The sequence below is a fragment of the Balaenoptera borealis genome (genome assembly GCF_965194805.1).
Source record: "Balaenoptera borealis genome assembly, chromosome: 2".
In the NCBI taxonomy this organism is placed as follows: domain Eukaryota; kingdom Metazoa; phylum Chordata; class Mammalia; order Artiodactyla; family Balaenopteridae; genus Balaenoptera; species Balaenoptera borealis.
The window spans coordinates 103,245,316-103,267,380 of record NC_138867.1 but is presented as its reverse complement, the minus strand read 5'-3'; the positions used below and the strand labels follow the sequence as shown (position 1 = coordinate 103,267,380).

The 22,065-nt window shown below is 37.5% G+C and overlaps 1 long non-coding RNA gene across 3 annotated transcripts; it reads right to left on the bottom strand.

Annotated features, from left to right (window-relative positions):
* Nucleotides 1–1,920: 1,920 nt before the first annotated feature.
* On the bottom strand, nt 1,921–22,017 carry LOC309623672. Of its 3 annotated transcripts, XR_014241450.1 has the most exons (3): nt 19,641–22,017; nt 14,680–14,831; nt 1,921–13,979 (listed from the first exon to the last, which is right to left on the bottom strand). It is a non-coding gene; the product is annotated as an uncharacterized lncRNA (long non-coding RNA). The 3 variants fall into 3 exon arrangements; XR_014241449.1 differs by having other exon boundaries at nt 1,921–14,831; XR_014241451.1 differs by having other exon boundaries at nt 1,921–14,806.
* Between the last annotated feature and the right edge of the window lie 48 nt (nt 22,018–22,065).

Below are 22,065 nucleotides of genomic sequence, written 5' to 3'. Positions count from 1 at the left end.
AAATGCAAACAGCATAAAAAGTATCATGACTCCCTCGGGCAACTGTCTGACCATGAAAATACCCTTGTAGCAGCCAAGAGGTCCAGCCACATATGAAGAATGTCTGGCTTTCTCCCTTCACCCCCACTGCCACCCCATCCTGACCTTTCACTCCAAAGCGGGCGCCCCATTATCCCCTGACACAGGGCAGCAAGCCAGGCAACTTCTCCTCTTCCTGATCCAAGTTAAATAGAAGCCCATGTTCCCAAGTCTGCCATCCACCCTGGTTCACCCTCTGAAGGGCACCCCAGTCTGAGGACAGCACCATGGTGACTGACAAATGGATGGTCTCAGTCTTCATGTTAGGTTATCAACTCCATCACCTGTGGAGAACTTTATATCTTATTCATAGGAAGGAATGACCCCGATCACATACACACACAGGAAAATATCTCAAGAACGCTTTAACTATTTTTTCCCTGCGTAAGGACACACTAATGGAGCAGGAAGGTAAATTTTCCAAGGGCGTAAAAGTGGAATTTTGGGGGGAAAAGAATGATTTATTATTATTTTTAAATACAGAAGCAACCCAAATTAAAAATGGGCAAAGGACTCAACAAATTTCTACAAAGAAGATATGTAAAGGGCCAATAAGCATATGAAAAGATGTTCAACATTATTAGTCATTAGTGAAACGCAAGTCAAAACTACAATGAGATACCACTTCACACTCACTAGGATGGCTATTATTTAAAAAAAAAAACAAAAACAGAAAATAAAAAGTGTCAGCGAGGATGTGGATAAATTAGAACCTTCATACATTTCTGGTGGGAATATAAAATGGTACAGCTGCTGTGGAACACACTTTGGCAGTTCCTCAAAAAGTTGAATATAGAATTATCATATGACCCAGCATTTCCACTCCTAGGTATGTACACAAGAGAATTCAAACATATGCTCACACAAAAACCTGAACATGAATGTTCATAGCAGCATTATTCATAATGGCCCCAAAATGGAAACAATCCAAATAGTCATTAACAATAATTAGCATTATTTGAACAGATGTCCAAATATTCTCAGCACCACTGTTAACAAAAACCAAAAAGTGGAAACAATTCAAACACCCATCAATGAGTACAGAAATTGTAGTGCATTCAAAACATGGACTATTACTCATCCATAAAAAGGAATGAAGTACAATGTGGATGCACCTCAAAAACATTATAGTAAGTGAAAGAAGCCAGACACAAAAGGTCACATATTATATGATTTCATTTATATGAAATACCCAGTTTAGGTAAATCCATAGAGACAGAAACTATATTAGTGGTTGCCAGGGGCTGGTGGTTGCCAGCTTAATGGGTACAGAGTTTCCTTTTGGGGTGATGAAAATGTTTTGAAACTAGAAAGAGGTAATAATTGCACAGTATTGTGAATGGACTAAATGTTATTTAATCACATACATTAAAATAGTTAATTTCATGTTATGTGAATTTCACCTCATTTTTTTAAAAAGGGAAAAAGAAATACAGAACTAGGAGGAAGAGGACCAGAGATTGAGTCCTGATTTTAGTACTTATTAGCCATTTCACTATGGGCAAGTAACTTAAAATCCCTCTTGCCACAGTTTCCTGAGGCTTATTTATCTGTAAAATAAGGCTGATAATATTTGTACCATCTATTTCACAGGGTTATTGTAGAAACAAAGTCAGATATTGTTTATTACATATTTATATTATGTAACAGTGATAAAATGCTAGCTATAATTGCTATTGAGGCAACAGTCCTTAAAATGTACACTCAGTAAGAAAACTGAAAGCTTCCTTTCATACTTTTATAAGATCCAAGTTGCCATAAATGTACTCACAAAGTTCTATTTTTAATTATTTCACATTTTGCAAGCAAAGAATTAAAATAGATAATTCTTATCCAAATAAGTAGGCAACATCTTAAAATTTTATTTAGGGTATCAAGTCTCATTAGATAATTGACCCATGGAGAGGAAGATAAAATACATCTCACAAATTCTTAATGGACAGGTGACAGAAATGTGAGTATTTTAAATGCCCAACAGGCACAAATGATACATGGTTACCTGTGGTATATCTATCTTCCGTGGAGCAGATTTTCACAATATATTCAACAGAGTAATGATAAAAATATGGATTGGAGGAGTAAAAACATCTTTAGTTTAAGGAAACGTAAACAGGATTTATGGTTGCAATGGCTTAACGTTTAATTTCCCTCTTAGTAAAAAATACCCTCCCAAATTTCAATCTGGCTTCAGTCTAGTTCAGATAAGGAAAATGGGAAATTTGACTTAACAACACAAAATAACATAAAATCATCCGCATGCTAAAGGAGTTAGGAAATACTACCCAAAGATCAAAAGATCTCTTCCTCTCTTTTTCTTTCTTTCTCTCATACCATCAGCAGTCCCATAGGAATTTGGTAAGAATGTGGTAATAAACAAAGGAAGTATGATGAAATCATTAGGATTTTTATAACATACTTATGAGGCTAGTAAATAGTCTCTTTTCTCTGATTTTATATCTCTACACTATCTCCCCAAAGTATACTAGCTGATAATTTCTTGAAACATTTTAAAGGATAAAATACAAGAGAGTTGACAGTTTATAGGATTTCACAAATAATCTGGACTATATAAATATAACTCTATTTTGCTTTAGAATGCCATAGTCATTTCATGTCAATGTGAGATTCTGGCCATCTAGTAATAAAAGCCTGTGGTAAAATTATTCATTATCCGCTATTTAGTAATTTGCAATAAAATCCTCTCACATGAACTATACATATGTAGTTGTTATGAGTTTCAAGAAAAGTTACAACAGCTCAGTCTAGCCAGCACGTGTGTTCTTATTGTGGTGAAACTGGTTTCGTTTTATTGCTAAACACACTTGGAGTGCTCAGCAGCAAACACTTCAGCTCCCCAAATTCTGTAAGCTCATCATAAATTCTTGAGTTGAGGGCCAGATCCAAAACACATGCTTCTGAGTAACTTCCATTGTAGTTGCAAGTAACCAAGGACACCTCATAAACTCCATATTTTGAGTTTTTATACTCAGTTACATACCTGAATAGTTCATTTTCCCATTTTTAATTAAGCTGAGACATGTATGTACCAAGAGAGATCGCTGACTAGCATGAGTCAGCAAGTTGATACCCAAAAAGCTTAACATTTTCATTGCTATTATAATAAGTAAATATAACAATCCTTAGTCTTTTTGAACTATCACAAATAGTTTGCAGCCCCTTATTACTACTTCCAAGGAGTTCTACACCACACATCAGTAGCTTGATCCGTGCACAGAAGAGATTTAACATTCTTGTGTACTTATGCTGTACTAGATTTTACATACATATACATTTTTATATACATATACATGTATATATAATTTCATTTAACTCTCACCTGTAAAGGAGGTTATTATCACCTCCTTTACAGAGATTAAGACACAGAAGCTCAGAGAGTTTAACTGTCTGAGGTCCCACAGTTAATAAGCCAAATTGGGGCTCAAACCCAGGTCTTTTCACTCCAAGGGCAAAGCTTACAAACCCAAGTTAATGTGTTAACTAAGGAACCTAGCATCCTGACATCAAACAAACCTCCTAGGTGGTGAAAATAGAAAAAGCAGAACCAAGCCTGCTCCTCTACCAAGTATTTCCAAGCGCCTCCCATGTGCCTTGTGAGGGTGAAGGAGACAGATGTGGTGCCTCCCTCCACAGAGCTTTACCCTCCAGATGTGAGCTGAGACACTGAGCCAATATGACTCAAATACTCAAAAGAACTATGGAAGTGGCAGTGATAACATGCCACAGCAGTAAGCTCTTCTGGCTCCCAAGCAGACTCTCAGGATGACAGGGAGGAGGTGAAAATAAGTCTTACAACTGTGTCAAACATAATAAGTTTAACATGAGACCTTCGATTGATTTAACAAGCATTGATAGAGCACCGACTAAGCGCAAGGCCCTCCCTTTCACAAGGTATTCCAATATTTCATGCTTCTGCTGTTTCAGGCACACCGGCATCTCCTGAGAGAAAGCTGTACTTCCGTTGAAAGATCTCAGATATTTATTAAAGATCTCATTGATTATTCTAAAAGTGGCATGGAGATAAGAGCCTCTTCCATGGGGGGAGCCTGGTTGGACTTGAGGACACAAGGGTGGGGTGTTCCAGACCAGATTACATGCAGGCAATGACCACAGAATTGAAGCATTCAGGCCCTGTCTCCCTCCAATGCATCTAACTGTGGAAACTCAATCAGGTCCAGAAATGAATCAATTTCCTTTGCCTGTGTCCTTAAATTTGATGAATAGCGCCTTTGCTTAGAGCTACTGAAGCTGCTATTCATCTCAGTTAGTTGCTAAATAAAACGTTGTTCTTGGATGTAATTCTGGCAAATATGACTTTGGAGATTTTTCGTTTAACTATGTAAGTCCAAATTATTCCCCAAGTGATTCTACATTTGAGCTATTTTTGTTACACATGCTCCATATTTTTTTCCATGTCAGAGACCAGGAATCTAGGAAGACCAGGTTTCTTGTTGACAGTGAAGAGGATAAACTCAAGTCTAAGTGCACATTTTTGTGACAAACAGCTAAATCCTTTTTGTAATGTTTATTAAGAATTATTTTTCTATTCAACAAAATTTGATAATCTGGAAAAAGTTTTAGACGTAAAAAATTTAAAGTAATGAAGAAAGACAAAGTTTAAATAAACAAATAAGCTTGTGTCTGATAAAAGAATCGCAGTTTTGACTTGAAGTAGAGGGTGTAGTTGAACTTTTTTCATATAATAGTTCAGAACCCCACGGTCTTCTATGGATAAGGACTTGCCCGTGGTTATGAAACTAGTAGGGGTAGAATGTAATTGGACTGTGAGTCCTTTTTTCCTTTCCTTTTTAAACAAATTTTAAATTTTTTCTAAGTGAGGCAGGCTCATAGCTTAGAGTGTCAAAAAGTAACAAATAAAAGCCTTCTCACCAAAAAACACCAGCCCTTGACCTGCCTCTCACCATAGCCCTAGTCTCCGTATTCCGGGAGCTCCTCTCTGATCTGTTGCTTCCAGTGTTTATACATCGTCATTTTCTATATCATAGACTTTTATCCCTAATTTATCATTATGAAAAAAATGTCAAATAAATATATACATATAAAACTATACATACACTTTAGATAAATTATTTAAAAAGTTGGAAGCATCATGACACTTCACTCCTAAATACTATGTAGCAATACTAAATATAAAATTATGCTATCTTTGCTTCCCTTGTTTTAGACATTATCACCTGACTTTCTCTTACGGTTGTTGAGGGTTTAGTTTTCTTACACCACCATCCAACTGTTTCACAGCTCACATCCACTCTGTGTCATTATAGTACACTTTTTGTTTAAATATATTCAACATTGTATAATCTTTCTTTTTCCTGAAATTAATAATTGCCTTTATTTTTCATTTGCTTACTTTCTTCGCTTAGTTTCTTATTCATTCCTTCGACATCTTCCAAAAGCCTTTTAAAACATTTTACTGACATATTTATAGCTATAATATATCTATCTATCTATAGATTTGGTTTTGGTTTTTGTCTTTAGACCTCCCTCCTGGAACTCTCCACTCTCCCTTGGCTGTCATCCTTGACCTGCCTTTGCCGATCTCCAAGTCTAGATTCCGGGTCTCCTGGTCTCATGCTTGATGTACTCCCTTGTCTTGATGCGACAGAGCCTCTAACAGGCTCATGAGGAAAAATGGAAAGCATAAAGGACCACTTCTATTTCTTGAGTCACGCTGCTCCAGTCAGGACTGTTTTCACTACTCACCTGGTGTGCAGATGTCCTCCTGTTTCCATTTATCCTGAGGACTCCCGTCACCAGCTCCTGTGATCCAGCTCCGAGCACTGTGTACCATGTCTTCCTCTTTCTTGGCTTATTTACTCCCTTGCTTTGGTGGAACACAGTCTCCAGGAGTTTCCTGAGAAACAGTGCATGGGAGGTAAAATTCTTTAGAACTTTCATGTCTGAAAATGTCTTTATTCTACACTTGGTTGATATTTTGGCTGACAATGCATTCCAGGCTGGAAATAATTTTCCTGCAGAGTTTGGAGTCATTCCTCCATTGTCTTTTAGCTTCCAGTGATGCAGGTGAGAAGTCTGAAATAATTCTGATCCCTGATCCTTTGCACACGACTTGTTTTTCCTTTTTTGAAACTTGTAGAATCTTACTCCTATTTTGAAATTTTTGCATGACGTCCTTTGATGTGGATCACTGTGATTTGTGATGCTGGACATCTAGTGAGCCCATTAAGTCAAGATTCATGTTCTTCAATTCTGGGAAATTTTTTTGAACTTTTTTTTGATGCTTTCTTCCCCTTCTTTGTCTTTTTTTCTTTATTTTCCAGAAAATTTATTCAACTTTCTCTTCAATATTTCTAATTCCAACCCTAATACCATTTCTGCTATTATGCTTTTAATTGCTAAAAACTGGTTTTTGTTCTTTAAAAGTGCTTGGGTTTTCAGGGGTTTTGGTTTGTTTGTTTGTTTGTTTGTTTTGCCTAATAGCATTTGTTTCCTAAATGCAGTATCTTCTTAACTCTCTGAGGATATTAATGATCTTTTTAGTGTTTTGTTTTGTTGTTTTCTTTTCTCTGCACTGCTTCCGATTTCTCCAAATTGCCTTTTTCCCTGTTGGTTCATTTTAGCTTCTACCTTCAAGGTTCATGACATCCCGCAGATATCTGGCAATCCTTGACTGTCTACTTATGTTTAATATGGGGAACCTGATTGGAAGTTTTGAGATGTTTGGTTTGGGCTTATCCATATTGCACTTCACTGTAAAATGATCTGGCTGAGGTTGTTTGTTGGAGAACTTTGGATGTCAGTAGGTTTAGGTCTTCCCCCTAAGGCTGGGCAGTTTCCAGCTGGAATACTTTTCTCTTTCTCCTGTCTAGAAGGTCAACATCTGGCTTCCTGTATTCTGAGAGTTAAATATGAAAAAAAGCTGAATCATCATTCAGAGCACAAACATTTGCTTAATTTCCCTGTTTTGATATGGTAGCCCTGCCCTTAGCACTGCCTGGCACCGGCCAATCCAGATAGCCTCAGTTTCCTCTCTGCAGGGAAGAACCCTCCAGTGCACTGCGGGGCTGGGAGGGGGCTGGCTCTTCCAGAAGTCCCTGCACTGCCTTCTGAGGACCGACTGTGCATAGAAATCAGGTTGGTTCTCCGCTTTCTCCAGTCCAGGTTTAGAATTTAGTTTCCTGCATTTTTAAAGATGCCTGCTGTACACCTGCTTTCCAATTTGCAAAATTGTTGTTGTTATCTCCTGTTGCATCCACCTGGCCCTGATGAGTTTGTCTTTTATTTTAAATCACTTTACTGTAGTTTTCACAGGGTTTCAGGAGGGAGCAAAATTAAGCAAATGTGTTCAATCTGTTATATCATCTAGGAAGCTCTATTGTGATTTTTTTCTACTCCATTAAAAACATTGCACAAATTTTGTAAAGTATATAATTCAAGATTATATGATAAAGATAACTATGATACTTTTAATATAAATAACCACTCTAATCAGCTAAAGTAGCCATATCAGATAAAACCATGAGGTAATAACCAGAGGCACCAAATTTTAAAGGGAAGGAATGTTTAAAAATGGAGGAGAGAACAGAAAAACTTTAATTTACTGTACGTGATATTATACGTTTCAACTTCCAACAGAGAAAATAGAAACGACTAGGTGGAAAAAGGATAAATGTAGACTAAATCCCCCTTAAAGGGCAACCAAACAAATAACGGGAGAGACGGTTCCAGGAAAAAACCCTGACACTGATATATGTAGTAATAAAAGTTGAAAATAATCAATCAATGACATTTTTTTGAGTGTTTGATACAAACAAACCCTGATCAGTCCCCTTTTATATTTTACATAAACAATCAAAGTCTATATTATAATATTTTAGATGCACATTAATCTGTAGATTTCTGTAGGACAGCTGAAAGCCACTGCAATCTACAGTCATGCAGTTAACATGTATGGCTCCTCGTGTGAACAACTGAAAGAAGATGGTCCCTCAAAGCAATGACTTTTTCAGTGCCTGTTCATTAAAGAAGTAGGAATTAAAATGTGGAAAGTGCCAAACGACTGTCATCTGTAACACCCTGCACTTCCTCTTAGGTCTCCCCCCTCTAAGTTTCACAAAGAGACCTGTTAAAAGAGTCAGTGTCAGATACCTGGGCCACTGGGCATTGCAAATGGCATCTCAGAATTAGCTAGAAGAATTTGGGCAAGAGGAAAGAGTTTATGAAAAATCTTCAGTCAAATATATTGTTTTTTTAAAGCATATTTGTTGCACTGTTATGGGCAAAGAGGATAAAGGGGAAGCCCTAAGGAATGACATTCTCAAAGTCTGGGCATTCTCCCTTCAGGGAGATGCAGCCAATGCCAGGCATGATGTAAAAAGATCCCTCACTGCTGGTCAAGTGCCTGGGCTTCTCCCAAGGTGGATGCCATGGGGATTGAGTTGTGGTTCAGTGCTACACCTAGACAAACAAGCTGTGTTTTGCAGCAGTACACTCCTTCACCCCATAAGGTTCCCTCCCCTCCCAAAACCCCACCCCCACCTGTCAATCAGAGAAAAGCTGGTCCTTGACAATTCCTCTGGACAGGGTTTACCTCATCAGAAGCAATAACTTAACTTTGGTTTGCTTTTGTTTCTTCCCATTGGCTCTACTTTATCTTACTTATAAAGTAACACATGGAATGGAAACATTTTTTAATGATATACTGGCTGACTGAAACAAATTACCTTTGACTCATTTTATATCTTAAACCAAAATGAATTCTTGATCTGACGTTAGCTTATTCAGAGTGAAAGTTATTTCATTCTTAAGGTGAGAGATCCAAAGAATAATCTCTAAAAACCTCTCTGATATCTGGGTAGGAGATATCATTCCTCATTTCCTCATGCCGCAGGGGGAAAAGGTCACCGATTATATTTAAGACATGTCCTATATATTGTGCCACTAAAATGAGTATATGGCAAGCCTGTGGTAGGAGGCCAGGGTTCCTGACTCAGTTAAATGCTGTCTAGATAGCTCGATTTGGACCTGGTATCCTGGCTTCTTTTCTTCTTCAACCAACTTGATCTTGCTCTCCAGATGTGGATTCTTTCCCTCATTTTTGGTAAGACCTGAGGTCTCTGTGGGTCGACTTTTTGTTGCTGGCTCAGCCTAGCCCTGACCCAACATTTGCTATTTGAACCAGGTATTAGGTATTTTATAGAATTTCTGGAGAGGCTAGAGAACTGGGCTTGGTTGTTAGCGAGTGCCTAAGCAACCGTGAGAAATGGCCAATCACTGCACTGGACTGTTCGTGAAACTTCCCTGCCACTGCCATTTGCCACACCCTGGACACCAGGGATGGATTCCAAAACCGCCAGCAAAGCTGAACCAGGAAGTCCAGGTGCCTCACTCATGACACTTGTCAGATTTGATCTCTCTTTGCAGAGCCGTTACTCACACTGGTCATCTCTGTCTCCTAATCCTAAGCAGTGTGTCTTCTTGGTGAAAGACAGGTCACATGCTGAGACTACCTACAAGGGAGTCTTGGGGAATGTAGTTTTAGCATTCCAGCCTCCCAGAACAAGAAGGAACACTAGAGGGAAGTTAGAAAGGGTGTTGAGTGAGGCATCTGCAATATCCACCCCACCCTAAAGGGAATGGGAACTCCCCACATTACTCATCTGGGATGAAGGAGTTCCCACCTTTGGGCCTGGGTTCTGGGAGTCTAGACAGGAGGATGTTCCTGGATGGTGGAGGGAAAACAGTGTCTGGCCAGGGAGGCAGGCTGGGAGATAGATAAGGAGTTAATGCAGCAGGGAATCTGCTAGAATGGTTTGGTACCTGAGGGGCTCCTAAGATAGCCACATCTAGGAGACACCATACATGACTCTCTGTGACAGTGGAGTACAGTTGTTAACAGTACAGACTCCGGAGCCAGTCTGCTGGGCCTGAATGCAAGATCCACCCTCATTAGCTCTGTGACCTTGGGTTTTATATATGTATATATGTGTGTCATGCATGTGTATGTGTGTGTGCATGTGTGTGTGTTTGTGTGTGTGTGTGTGTGTGTGTAGGTCCAGCTTTCCCTGGCAATGGGTCTGTATCCATGCTAAGGTGGTGACAGTGATGAGAGAGAAGGGGAGGAGTAGCCCTTCCTACATGACATTCTCTCTCTATTACTAACCTTGGAAGATTGGAGTATTCTTTTATTAAGAAGGACAAATTAGGAGTTTGGACTTACACACTACTATATATAAAATGATAAACAACAAGGACCTACTGTATAGTACAGGGAACTATATTCAATATCTTATAATAATGTATAATGGAAAAGAATCTGAAAAATAATATATATACATATATCTGAATCACTTTGCTGTACACCTGAAACTAAAACAACATTGTAAATGAACTATACTTCAATTTTTAAAATAGTAAAAAAAAAAAAAAAGACGAAGAGGAAGAAAGTAAATAGCTTTCCTTACACAGGGAGCCTGTCTCTCTACCTGAGGAACAACAGAAAATTGCAGAGGAATTACAAAGGATTCCCTTAAGCAAATGAGCTCCTATATCATAATTGCAGATTAAAAGGTTTGATGGGTTGTATTAGTTATCTATTACTGTGTAACAAATCACCCCCAAAACTTAGTGCCTTCAAACAACAACTTATTATCTCTCATTCTTCTGTGAGTTGGCTGGGCAGTTCCTCTGCTGGTCTTGTTTTTGTTCACCCACACAGCTGCATGCAGCTGGCTGGTTGGCTGGGCGGGCAGTCTAAGTTGGCCTCCCTCATGTGTCTGGTAGTTGGTACTGGCTGTGGTTGCCTAATTCTGCTCCATTGGTCTCTCAGTCTCCTGTAGGCTAGATTCATTGCCTCGGGTTGAGAGAGACCCATCTCTCCCAGTGCTCTGGAAAGTGTGGGCAGCACTGCAAGGCCATGTAGGAACTCAAACCACCTCACTTTCACCACATTCTATTGGTCAAAGCAAACAAGGCCAGTCCAAATTCAAGGGAGTGGAGAAATGGACACTACCTCTGGATGAGATGAGCCCCAAAGTCACACTAAAAAAGGGAGTGCCTCCTGGGATGTGGGTGTGGGGGAGGGGCAGGGGGACAGTATCTGTTGTCACTAAACAATCCATCACACACAGGAGGTAAATTCAGAACTGACACAATAATTAAGGATTCAGTGATTATACAGAAATTCCAAGTTCAATACCAATCTTCTTAACAAGGCAAACACAACCATCATTGTGATTAATAATTTCCCGCTGTTTTTCTTGGAATTCAGAAAAATTGAAAAACGATTTTTGCACTACTGTAGTTGAAGGCAGGACTTTTCAGTAACCACTTCATAATGAAATGAATAAGCTCCTCAGTTTTTTTAAATTGTAGTTTAAAAGTCATCCACTCATAACAGAAATATTACCTTCAAAAAGCCCCACCAAGCCACAAGAGTCTAGAATTCCAGGACCTACATTAAGCCTCAAAGGACTCTATTGGCTCCTGTTACTGAAAACGTCATAGTTTTCAAGTGTCTCTGGCATGCTCCCTCATTGAATGGAAATCTTAGGGGCTTTTCAGATCATTCAAATCAGTTTATGATGGGCCCTTCATAGAAAGAGAGGTAAAAATCCTCCCTTCTCCCTTATTTCAAAACTTTCACCTGGCTTATGCTTGAGAACAGACTGAGTGTGGCCACCCCTACGGGGAAGTGCCCTCCTGGCAGCCCTGAGGGGCCGCTCCCCTTCAGGTTGCTGGTGACAGAGCCAGCCCTGCACGGAGTTGTTTCCCTTCCCCAGCCATCACCATTCTTATCTGTCCAGTTGAGAGGCGCTGGATTAAAGCTGGGCCTGGTCGGTGGCAGCAGCACAGAGGGAGCGCTGAGGTTTGCAAGGAGCTGGTATCATCCGGAGAGCAGGTAAGCGTGCAGGGCTTACCTGAGAAGTGCGCGACTCTCCACACCTGTGCCTGCCTGGGCTGGGGATTCTTTTTCCTTCTTCCCACTTCCTTTTCAAATTCGATTTTCAGTTGCTACTTTTTTTTTTTTTTTTAAATTAAAGGAGTGTTTCTATTTTTTTTTTAATTAATTAATTAATTAATTTATTTATTTTTGGCTGTGTTGGGTCTTCGTTGCGGCGAGCGGGGGCCACTCTTCATTGCAGTGCGCGGGCCTCTCACTATCACGGCCTCTCTTGTGGCGGAGCACAGGCTCCAGACGCGCAGGCTCAGTATTTGTGGCTCACGGGCCTAGTTGCTCCGCGGCATGTGGGATCTTCCCAGACCAGGGCTTGAACCCGTGTCCCCTGCATTGGCAGGCAGATTCTCAACCACTGCGCCACCAGGGAAGCCCTCAGTTGCTACTTTTGAAAATGACTGTGCCGTGGTTACAAGATTCAAAAATCTTTTCTTTTGAACAATTTTGCTGTGGCAGGAGAGACAATACTTAACAGTTTTTCATTTCTGTAAACCATCTTATGTCTTCCAAAAACGTGTTTTAAACTCATAACTTACAGATCATCATAAAAGACATCCCAGAGACCATTGTATTAATTGAACTCAATGAAAAAATAAAATGCAAAGTTGGATGAGCAGAATAACCAAAAGACTGAAAGGAAAAACAACAAAGCATTAAAGGTATTTATTTGGGGAGATTAGGACTTTGACGATTTTTTCCTTCTCTTTTCTTGAATTTTAACATTTTTATTGTAAAAATAAATTTGTACATACAGGAATTTTACCACATGGTTAAGGAGCAATTAAGAATTTTGTTTTCACTCCTAAAATAATACATTAGCTTGTTTGTATAGATTGATGTGAAAACAGTGGCTTGCCGTTTATTTTATATTTGACTCTAATTTTATGGCCAGGGATTAGCCCTACGACAGCAAATACAGGCTAGATTTACAATGTCAGTGTCTTTCTTCTCCAAGGAAAGCATATTAAACTCCCACTCTGGTGCCGGGGCCATCTCAACCTGAAAGCTCAGTAAGTAGCCTTTAGACTTACCTTCAAATAGAAACAAACAAACTGAACGAGAAGAGAAGGAACGTTGCCTGCAACAATTTCAAATATGTACTACCAGCTTTCTTTCTTGAGCAGTGCTCTTGACCAGAAATCCTAGGAGAGACTGGCTTATCAGTTGATGGAAGAAAGATATTCAAGGAGAAATCCATGCAGACACTGTTAGCCAGTGGCCAGCACTGAACGCACAAAATGATAAGAATGCCAGTGTTTAAAAGAGCTGGAACTTTTTGAAACAGAGTAGTACATGGACTTTGTCAATCTGATGTTTTAACGAGGAAATAGATGCCACCATTTTACTTTGCCAACTTTTTTTTTGGTGGGGGGGATGATGTTGTTTCTGAAGATACTAATTATATCTCAAGTTGCAGCCAAGGAAAAGTTGCCCTCTAGACTACTGTTGCTACTAGCACTTGGGCTCATAACTGGGTATTTTTGTGAAACAGTAGTGCTGGAAGTCTTTTAATGTCACTTAAAAATACAAATATTTTAAGCTTTCCCAAATTTCCAATTTTTAAAGAAAAATCATTAAGGCAAATTCTACCACCAAGAATGCAAATGACAGAGAAGTATTTAAAGTGAGATTTCTCTCTTCTACAATAGTAAGGTTTCCTTAAATACAGTGAGATATCGTTAAACCAATAAATGAGAGTCAATTTGTATATTTTACCTTTTAAATTAAGCATAATAGATGGTATGATTCAGTCCCACAAAACATGTTTTGAAGTAGATAAATGTGCTTGTAGTAACTTCACAAATGTTCCTTTGACTTTGGATTTATTATTTCAACTGTCTCTGGTGAGGGCATTTCATATGCTTATAAATCTCTTTCATTTCTTTTTTGGGCTTTAGTGCTTCATGTTAATGGACTCCATAACTGTTACATAAAACACATCTATCTGCAAAGGTTTAGGAACAAACTGTAAAAGTTGGCAGCCTTGGTGAATAGTAAATAACTGTGAATAGGAGCGAACATAAATATGCAGATCAATTAAATAACAGATTGCCTCCAAAGAATTTTTTAAAAGGTTGCCTGTCGACGTAGACACCTCCAGCACTCAGGTCAATGCAGGATGAAGTAGGAATCATTAGGGTTTCATAGCATTCAACTTTAGTTCTCTCAAGTAAATAGATTTTCCCTAATTTTTGGAATATAATCAGTGTTCAATCAACCTCCTATTTCACTTTAAGTTGCAAGAACCATATTCACTGGCTCTCCACTTCTCCTCCCTTCCCAGTCATCATACTCAAACTCAACTATGCTTCTATGTTCCCTAAAGTAACCATTTTTGACCACTGACTTTAAGTTAGATAATTGTGAAATTTCACACTCGAAATTCATAGAAACAGGCATATTAAAGTTTCAGATGAACTTCAATTCCTCAGTTTTATCTGTTCCTAACAACCCTAGCTCACAGGGTTAAAGGGGATATTGTAAGCAAGTGTCTTGCACATAGTAGGAACTCAATGAAGGTGAGATTTCCCTTCTGCAGTCTTTCTCAGTGGGTTGAATCTCCACCTCATACTCTCAGGGACATTGATTGGCATGAAAAAAAGTCACTTTACATAGTTTAAACCCATTTCATATACTCATCCTACCTTTGAAGATCCTTGAGAGCAGGAACCATGCATCTTCGAATCTTCGTTTTTGTACCCCAGTGCCTAGCGTGCGTAAGGGTCAACAAGAGTCAGTGCTACTGCTTCTCTTCTGGCTGGCGAAGGAGGTCTGGAAGGGTGCGAATGGGGGCATCCTGGTTAGCAAATAAAGGCAAGATCACTTTTTAACTCCTTTAAGACTTTTTCACTGAAGTTTGGCATGGGCAGTCCACGAAGGGAGAACCTTTGAGTAAATAAGTAGCTCTAGAAAAAAACGTGCTATGCACATTAAAGATGGAGAGAGCCCCAGTAATTTCATTCCAATACTGAGTCCTAGCCAGACCCCAGTGCCTCTCTGTGATCTAAGGTGACTGCACCCTCATCTTAACACTTGAAAGAAATTTTCCAGGCAAAAACTCACCATTCAAATGCTATAATCAACAAAAGCCTTAGGCATTTATTTGCTAAACATGAATTTAATTTAGCAAAGTTTCATTGTAGTTTGAGGGAAGGTAATATTTGACTCAACTAAGGCATTATTTATAAATGAGGAAAAAAGTTAACACAGTGGACAAAACATAAAGGGTTGAATGACACTGAAATGTAGCTTTGAGAGCCACATTTATGTTAAAAGCAGCAGAAATGTAAAACTTCCTTATGATATACTAGAAAAAAACCTAAATATGATAAAACTGTAGTCTCTGGTACTCATAAATCGTTAGTAAGCACTCTTTAAGTTAGATAATTGTGAAATTTCACACTCAAAAGCACTCTTTCTTTGTGATGAATCAAAACTACAACAAAAGTGGCAAGCTATAAATATATACCTCCACTGTTTATTTTGACACTACAAAAGATAACTGCCAACAGACTGGCTAATCCCTTTTATAATACATACATGCAATACATAATGTATACATTTTATATTAATCTTACATTTTATCAGTAATTTTAATTATACAATTTACACTATGATTATATCACACAAGTGCTTTTGAAACATGTGAAAAAGACCATAAAGAATGCACACAAATGAAAGTAACTGTATTTTGTAGTAACACTGATTGTAAGTGACTTTTGCATAGTTAATGACTGAGAGTTTTCTAAAGCTGGTAAGAGACATCAAGTCACAGAATTAAGAAGCCTTATGAATCCCAAGCAGGATAAATAGAAAGAAATCTACGCTTAAGCAAATTCTAGTGTAACTGCTTTAAAAATCTAATATAGAGAGAAAGATATTAAAATTATCCAGATTTTGAAAAGATAGATTACTTCCAAAGGAGTAATAGCAGATTTCTCAGTAGAGATAATGGAAACTAGAAGTCAAAAGAAATGGCATATGCATACTGCTGAAAGGAAGTAATTTTATACTGAACAAAAATATCCTTCAGGAATGACATTTCCAGATAAAAATAAAATAACTTCTCCTCAGCAGACTAGCACTTCAGGAAATACCAAATGGAGTTCTTCAGGCAGGAGAAAAATGGTCAGTGTATAAAGTTAGATATACAGGAAGTAATGAAGAGCAAAGGTAATGTAAATGTGCGGATAAATCTGAATGTATAAGATTTTATTAGGCAATACTGATTTTTATGTGTTGTGGGGGTAAGAATACAATACATGACAAGAACTGCATACAACTGCAGAGAAGGCAAATAGAAGTAAAGTGTCCTGAGGGTTTACATTATCCAGAAAGAGAGTAAGACTAACAGGTAACACTAGGCTTTGAAAAATCAAGACTGCATGTTGTAATCTCTAGTAAAACTACTGAAACAGTATTAAAAGGATGAGTAAATGTCAGACTAGTAGAGGAGGAATACAAAATACTAATATCTGTTCCATCAGCTCAGAGTAAGCCAAGAAGAGAGAGAAAGAGGAACATAAAACAGGGTACCAATAGAAGTAAAATATGAAGACATTAGATTTAAATACAAACATGTTAAGTAAATACATTAAGTGTAAACAGGCTACCTATTCTATGTAAGGTAAAGATGACCAAACTTCATTAGAAAAACAATTTATGCTATTTACAAGAAATATATTAAACTATAAGGACAGATAGATTGAAAGTAGAATCATAGGAAAAGATAAACCAGGCATTCAGTAGCCAAAAGAAAGATGGTGAGTTATAGCACTATCAGACTTTAAGGCAAAAAACATTACTAGAAGTAAACAGCAACACTTCATAATTACAAAAAAATTCAATTTATTGAAAAATAATATTGGATTTTTTTGCACTCAATAAAGTTGCCTTAAAACACATAAAGAAAAATTTACAGATCTATGAGGAGAAATAGACTATCTGCAGTCATAATGAGAGATTTTAATGCACTCCTATAGTAACTTTTATAACCCTTATAACACGCAGATAAAAAGTCAGTAAGGATAGAGATATGAAATGCAGGATTGACAAACTTGATCTAATACATAGAATATTGAATCCAGCAAGGACAGAATGCACTTAATACACGGGAAACAGTTTCCCCCCCAAAATCGACCAGATTCAATGTCATAAACCAACTCTCCATATGTTTTAAAAGAATGAGATAATAAAAAGTATATTTTCTCACCACAATACAACTAAGCTAGAAATCACTAACAAAAAGATTTTTAAAATGTTATGTTGTGGAAATAAAGTACTACACTTCTAAGTAACACGGGCTTTTTCTAAAGTGTAAATTAGAAAATATTTTTAACTGAATGATAATGAAAATACTACATATCAAAACTTTAGATGTGGAAAGCATCTAAAGTTGTGCTTCTTATGGGGAATTTTATCATTTTAATTGCACATAGAGCAATAAAAGAAGAAAGGCTAAAAAAATTGATGAATTGAGGAAAGTAAGTCAGACAAAGACAAGTACCACATGATCTCTTATAGGTGGTATCTTAAAAAAAAAAAAAAAAAGCAAGCAAACAAACAAAAAAAAAACAACTAAGCTCATACAGAGAACAGATGGTGACTGCCAGAGGTGGCAGTTAGGGATGGGAGAAATGGGCATCTATTTTTTTGGTTTTGTTTTTAGTTTAAATAAATTGAAATAATAACCTAAGTTCTTTGTGTCTTAGTTTTCAGGATTCTTTCTTCTCAGGAATGTTGTTATTCATGGATTAATAAAAAGAAGAATTTGGCTTACACAACACTGAGAGCTAAAATACTTGCCCCCGACACACACACCTATTAGAATGGCTAAAATCCAAAACACTGACAACACCAAATGCTGACAAGGATGTGGAAGAACGGGAACACTCACTTATTGCTGGTGGAAATGCAAAATGGTACAGCCACTATGGAAGACAGTTTGGCAGTTTCTTACAAAATGAAACATACTCTTACCATACGATCCAGGTATCACTCTAAGAGGTATTTACCCAAAGGAGTTGAAAACTTATACCTATACAAAAACCTGTACACAGAGTTAATAGCATCTTTATTCATAATTCCATAACTTGGAAGCAATCAACTTCATAATTCCATAACTTGGAAGCAGTAGGTGAATGGATAAACAGTGGTACACCATACCATGGAGTGTTATTCAGCAATAAAAACAAATGAGTTATTAAGCCATTAAATGACATGGAGGAAATATAAATGCATACTGCTAAGTACAAAAAAAAAGAGTCTACTTCAAGGACATAGAAAATAATAGGAAATTAAACTCAAAGAAAGAGAAGGAAGGAAATAAAATTAAGAACATAAACTAATGAAATAAAATCAAACCAAACATATAATCATCAGCTCCATTGATGGAGCTGTTGAAGAAAAAAGAAAAATAAATAGCCAATGTCAGGAATGAAAAAAGAAGACCTGACTATAAGTCCTGCAGACCTACAAAATTATAAAAAGATATATTAAATAACTTTATGTAAGTAAATTTTAAAATATAAATGAAGCAAATTCCTCAAAATATACATGTAAAAACTGACAGAAGAATAGAAAATTTAAATAATCCTTCCACCATTTAAAAAATTAAACCTATAATTTAAACTATAAAACCTATAATTTAAAATTTAAAGTTTTAAAGAAAACTCTGGGCACAGATGGCTTGTAAGAAACATTCAAGGAAGAAATAATGGCAATCTTTCACAAGTCTTTTCAGAGCACAGGAAAAACACCTACCATTTGCCGATTCATGTTAAGGTGCTAGAATAACCCTGATTTAAAAAAAAAAAGTACTGACAGGAAATTCCAAAAAAGAAATTTTTAAACTGGTCTGATTTGTGAATATAGATGCAAATATTCTGAACTTAAGAATAACAAACTTACCCATTAACATAAAAATGGAATGTTGGTGATTTGCTTGGTCTGAACTGGAAAGCCAGAATCAATTTATTTACTGTTTTCTTTTTTCCTGAACTTCATTTCAGAAGCAATGTCTTTTTTCAGTTCTTGTTAAGTTTGTTTTATATATATATACAGCAATAGAAAAAAGGTCAATACATGTTGGGCATATTCCAGAAAGCAAGGATAGGTTAAGATTTAAAAATCAATGCAATTCACCACATTAACAGATTAAGGGAATATCATCTGATTATTTTCATTGATTTCAATACATGATGTTGATTAAATTCATGATAAAACCTCTTAACAAACTAGGACCAAAAAAGGAATTTTCTTAAGTCAAAAAAGAATATCCCCACCCAAAAGAACATTCAGCAACTATCAGACTTAATGATAAAATATTGAAAGCTTTCCTTCTGGCATTAGGACGGACAAGTTTATTATTTGTTTCCTAGGGTCTTCACATGGTGTCTTCCTCTGTGTGTCTTTGTCACTCCTCTTTTTACAAGGACACCAGTCATATTGCAGTAGGGCCAACCTACTCCAGCACTATCTCATCTTAACTTGATTACATCTGCAAAAAACTCTATTTGGAAATAGGGTCACATTCATAGATACTGGGGTTTAGGACTTCAACGTACCCTTTTGGGGGCAAAATTTAATCCAGAAAACAAGGACTCACCCTATTGTCACTTCTTTTTGTACTGAAGGTCCTGGCCGTGCAATAAGGCAAGAAAAAGAAATAAAAGGTATAAAGATTAGAAAGGAAGAAGTAAAACTGTCATTATTCATGAATAATATAGTTGTCTCTGTAGAAAATCCTAAATAATTCACAGATAAAATATTAGAATTAATAAGTTTAACAAACTGGTCTATTCAAGATTAATAAACAAAATTTATTTTACTATGATGTAATACCAAAAAACAGGAAAATATGTGTTTAAAAAGATATAATTTATAATAGCAAAAAACAAAACAAAAACAAAAACCAAACACCTTGAAATCAATCTAACATAATATGTATAAGACCTTATGAAATCTTACTGAGAGAAATTAAAGAAGATCTAAATAAATGGAGGAATATGACACATTCATAAACTGGAAGACTCAATATTACAAATATGCCAAGTCTTTCCAAAATGATGTATACACGCCATGCAATTCCAATCAAAATCCCAGTTTATGGAAACTGACAAGCTGATTCTCAAGTTTATATGAACACAGAAAGGGTCAAGAATAGCCAAAAATCTGTTGAACAAAGTGCTGAGACTTGTACTACTAAATATGAAGACTTACTATAAGGCTATTTTCATTAAGACAATGTGGTATTGGCACAAAGATAGACAAATATACCAATGGGACAGAAAAGAGGGCCCACAAACAGACGCATGCATGTAGAGACACTTGTTCCATGACAGAAGTAGCATTACAGAGCAGTAAGTAAAGAAGACACTTTTCAATAAATTATGCTGAGACAAGTGGAATTCATATGGAAAAAAAAATTCGACCCCTCGCTTGTGCTATGAACCAAAAGAGCTGCACCCAAAAACGTGGATGAATTTCACAAACAAATTTGAGCAAAAGAATACATAAGATTCCATTCACACAAAGTTAAAACAAAACTAAACCATATTGGAAGAAGTCAGGATTGTGGTTAATTTAGGGAGAAGAAAGTGTTAGTAGTTGGGAGTGGGTACAAGAGGAGTTTCTAGAGAGCTGGTGAATATTTCATTTCTTTAGATGGGTGGGGTTCTAGCTGCATTTGCTTTGTGATAATTCGTTGATTTGTACATTTACATTTTGTGCACTTTTCTTTATTTGTATTAATCTTCCCAATAAAATTTTAAGAAAGTAGACACATTCACTCACTCAACAAATATTTATTGAGAAATCACTATACACCAGACATTGTACTAGATCTGAATCAAAAGGAATAAATACAGGCATAAGCCCTCTGATACCCTTAGCTTGCTACGAAAGGGGGACTCCCTCTTTATGTGGGGTGGAGGTGATAAGGAAAGCCATTAGATCCTTCACTGGGCTGAAACATCAAAATAGTTCAGAAGTGTTCTGCCCAACCCTCAAAAGTGGTGGTTACTCTTTGTATACACTGGAAGGTTCCAGGGTAATTTGAGATCTACACTTAGTTATATATAGGAATCCTATCTGCTTACCCAAGTAAAATCTTGTCTCGAAAGTCATGGCACTAGCCCCTAAGAAAACCAAGAGAATACTATTATTAATTTGCAGTTAATTTTGGAGCTATTACACTAAAATAAAAAAGTTCTTTGAAGTTCTAATGCAAAAAGCATTGAGTTTTAAAACAACATTGTCCTGATTATAAAATACTTACATGCTCAATGTAGAACATCTGGGAAATCAGAAAATTACAAAGAAAACAAAAATCCATTATTCCATCACCATAGCTACTGTAAATGTTTTGGTACATTTCTTTCCATTTTTAAAATGCCTTTATACATTTATTTTCACAGTTGACATCCGAATTTCTATGTGATTTTGCAAACTGAGTTTTCCATTTAAAAATATGAGCATTTCCCCATGTCATTAAATAACTTTCCTAAACATAATTCTTAAGTTTGTAAAAATTATATCCCCAACTTGAATCATCTCAATGAGAGGTCATTCATCATGTGTAATCGAGTCTAAACATCCGGGGTCCCAGAGTTCTGAGAGGCGTCCAAAACTTAGCTAAAGCCTCTGATGGAACATTGGAACCTGGCAGGCGCGGCGGAGGCTGCTCCAAGGGCAGCTGCGGTCACAGACCGGGACCCGTCCGCAGAGTCCCCAGCCCTGCGGCGCGCAAGTTGCCAGGAGGACCCGGGGCCCGGAGAGTCCTCGGCTTTCCATCAGGTTTAATACGCGTCTACGCTGTAAGTTCCTGGCGATACCCCAGCGCGCACCCCTCAGCTCCCGGGTCCGGGCCGAGCCCGCCGCACCCGAGCAGCGCTGGCTCGCTCCGGATCCCGGCGCCCAGAGCAGCCTCTGGGTGGTTGGATTCGGCTGCGCCCTCCGTGGTGCGCCTCTCCGAGTCCCTAGCTCGGGTCGCTGGGCTGAACTTGGGAGGAGGCGCCCTAGGTTCCGGGCCT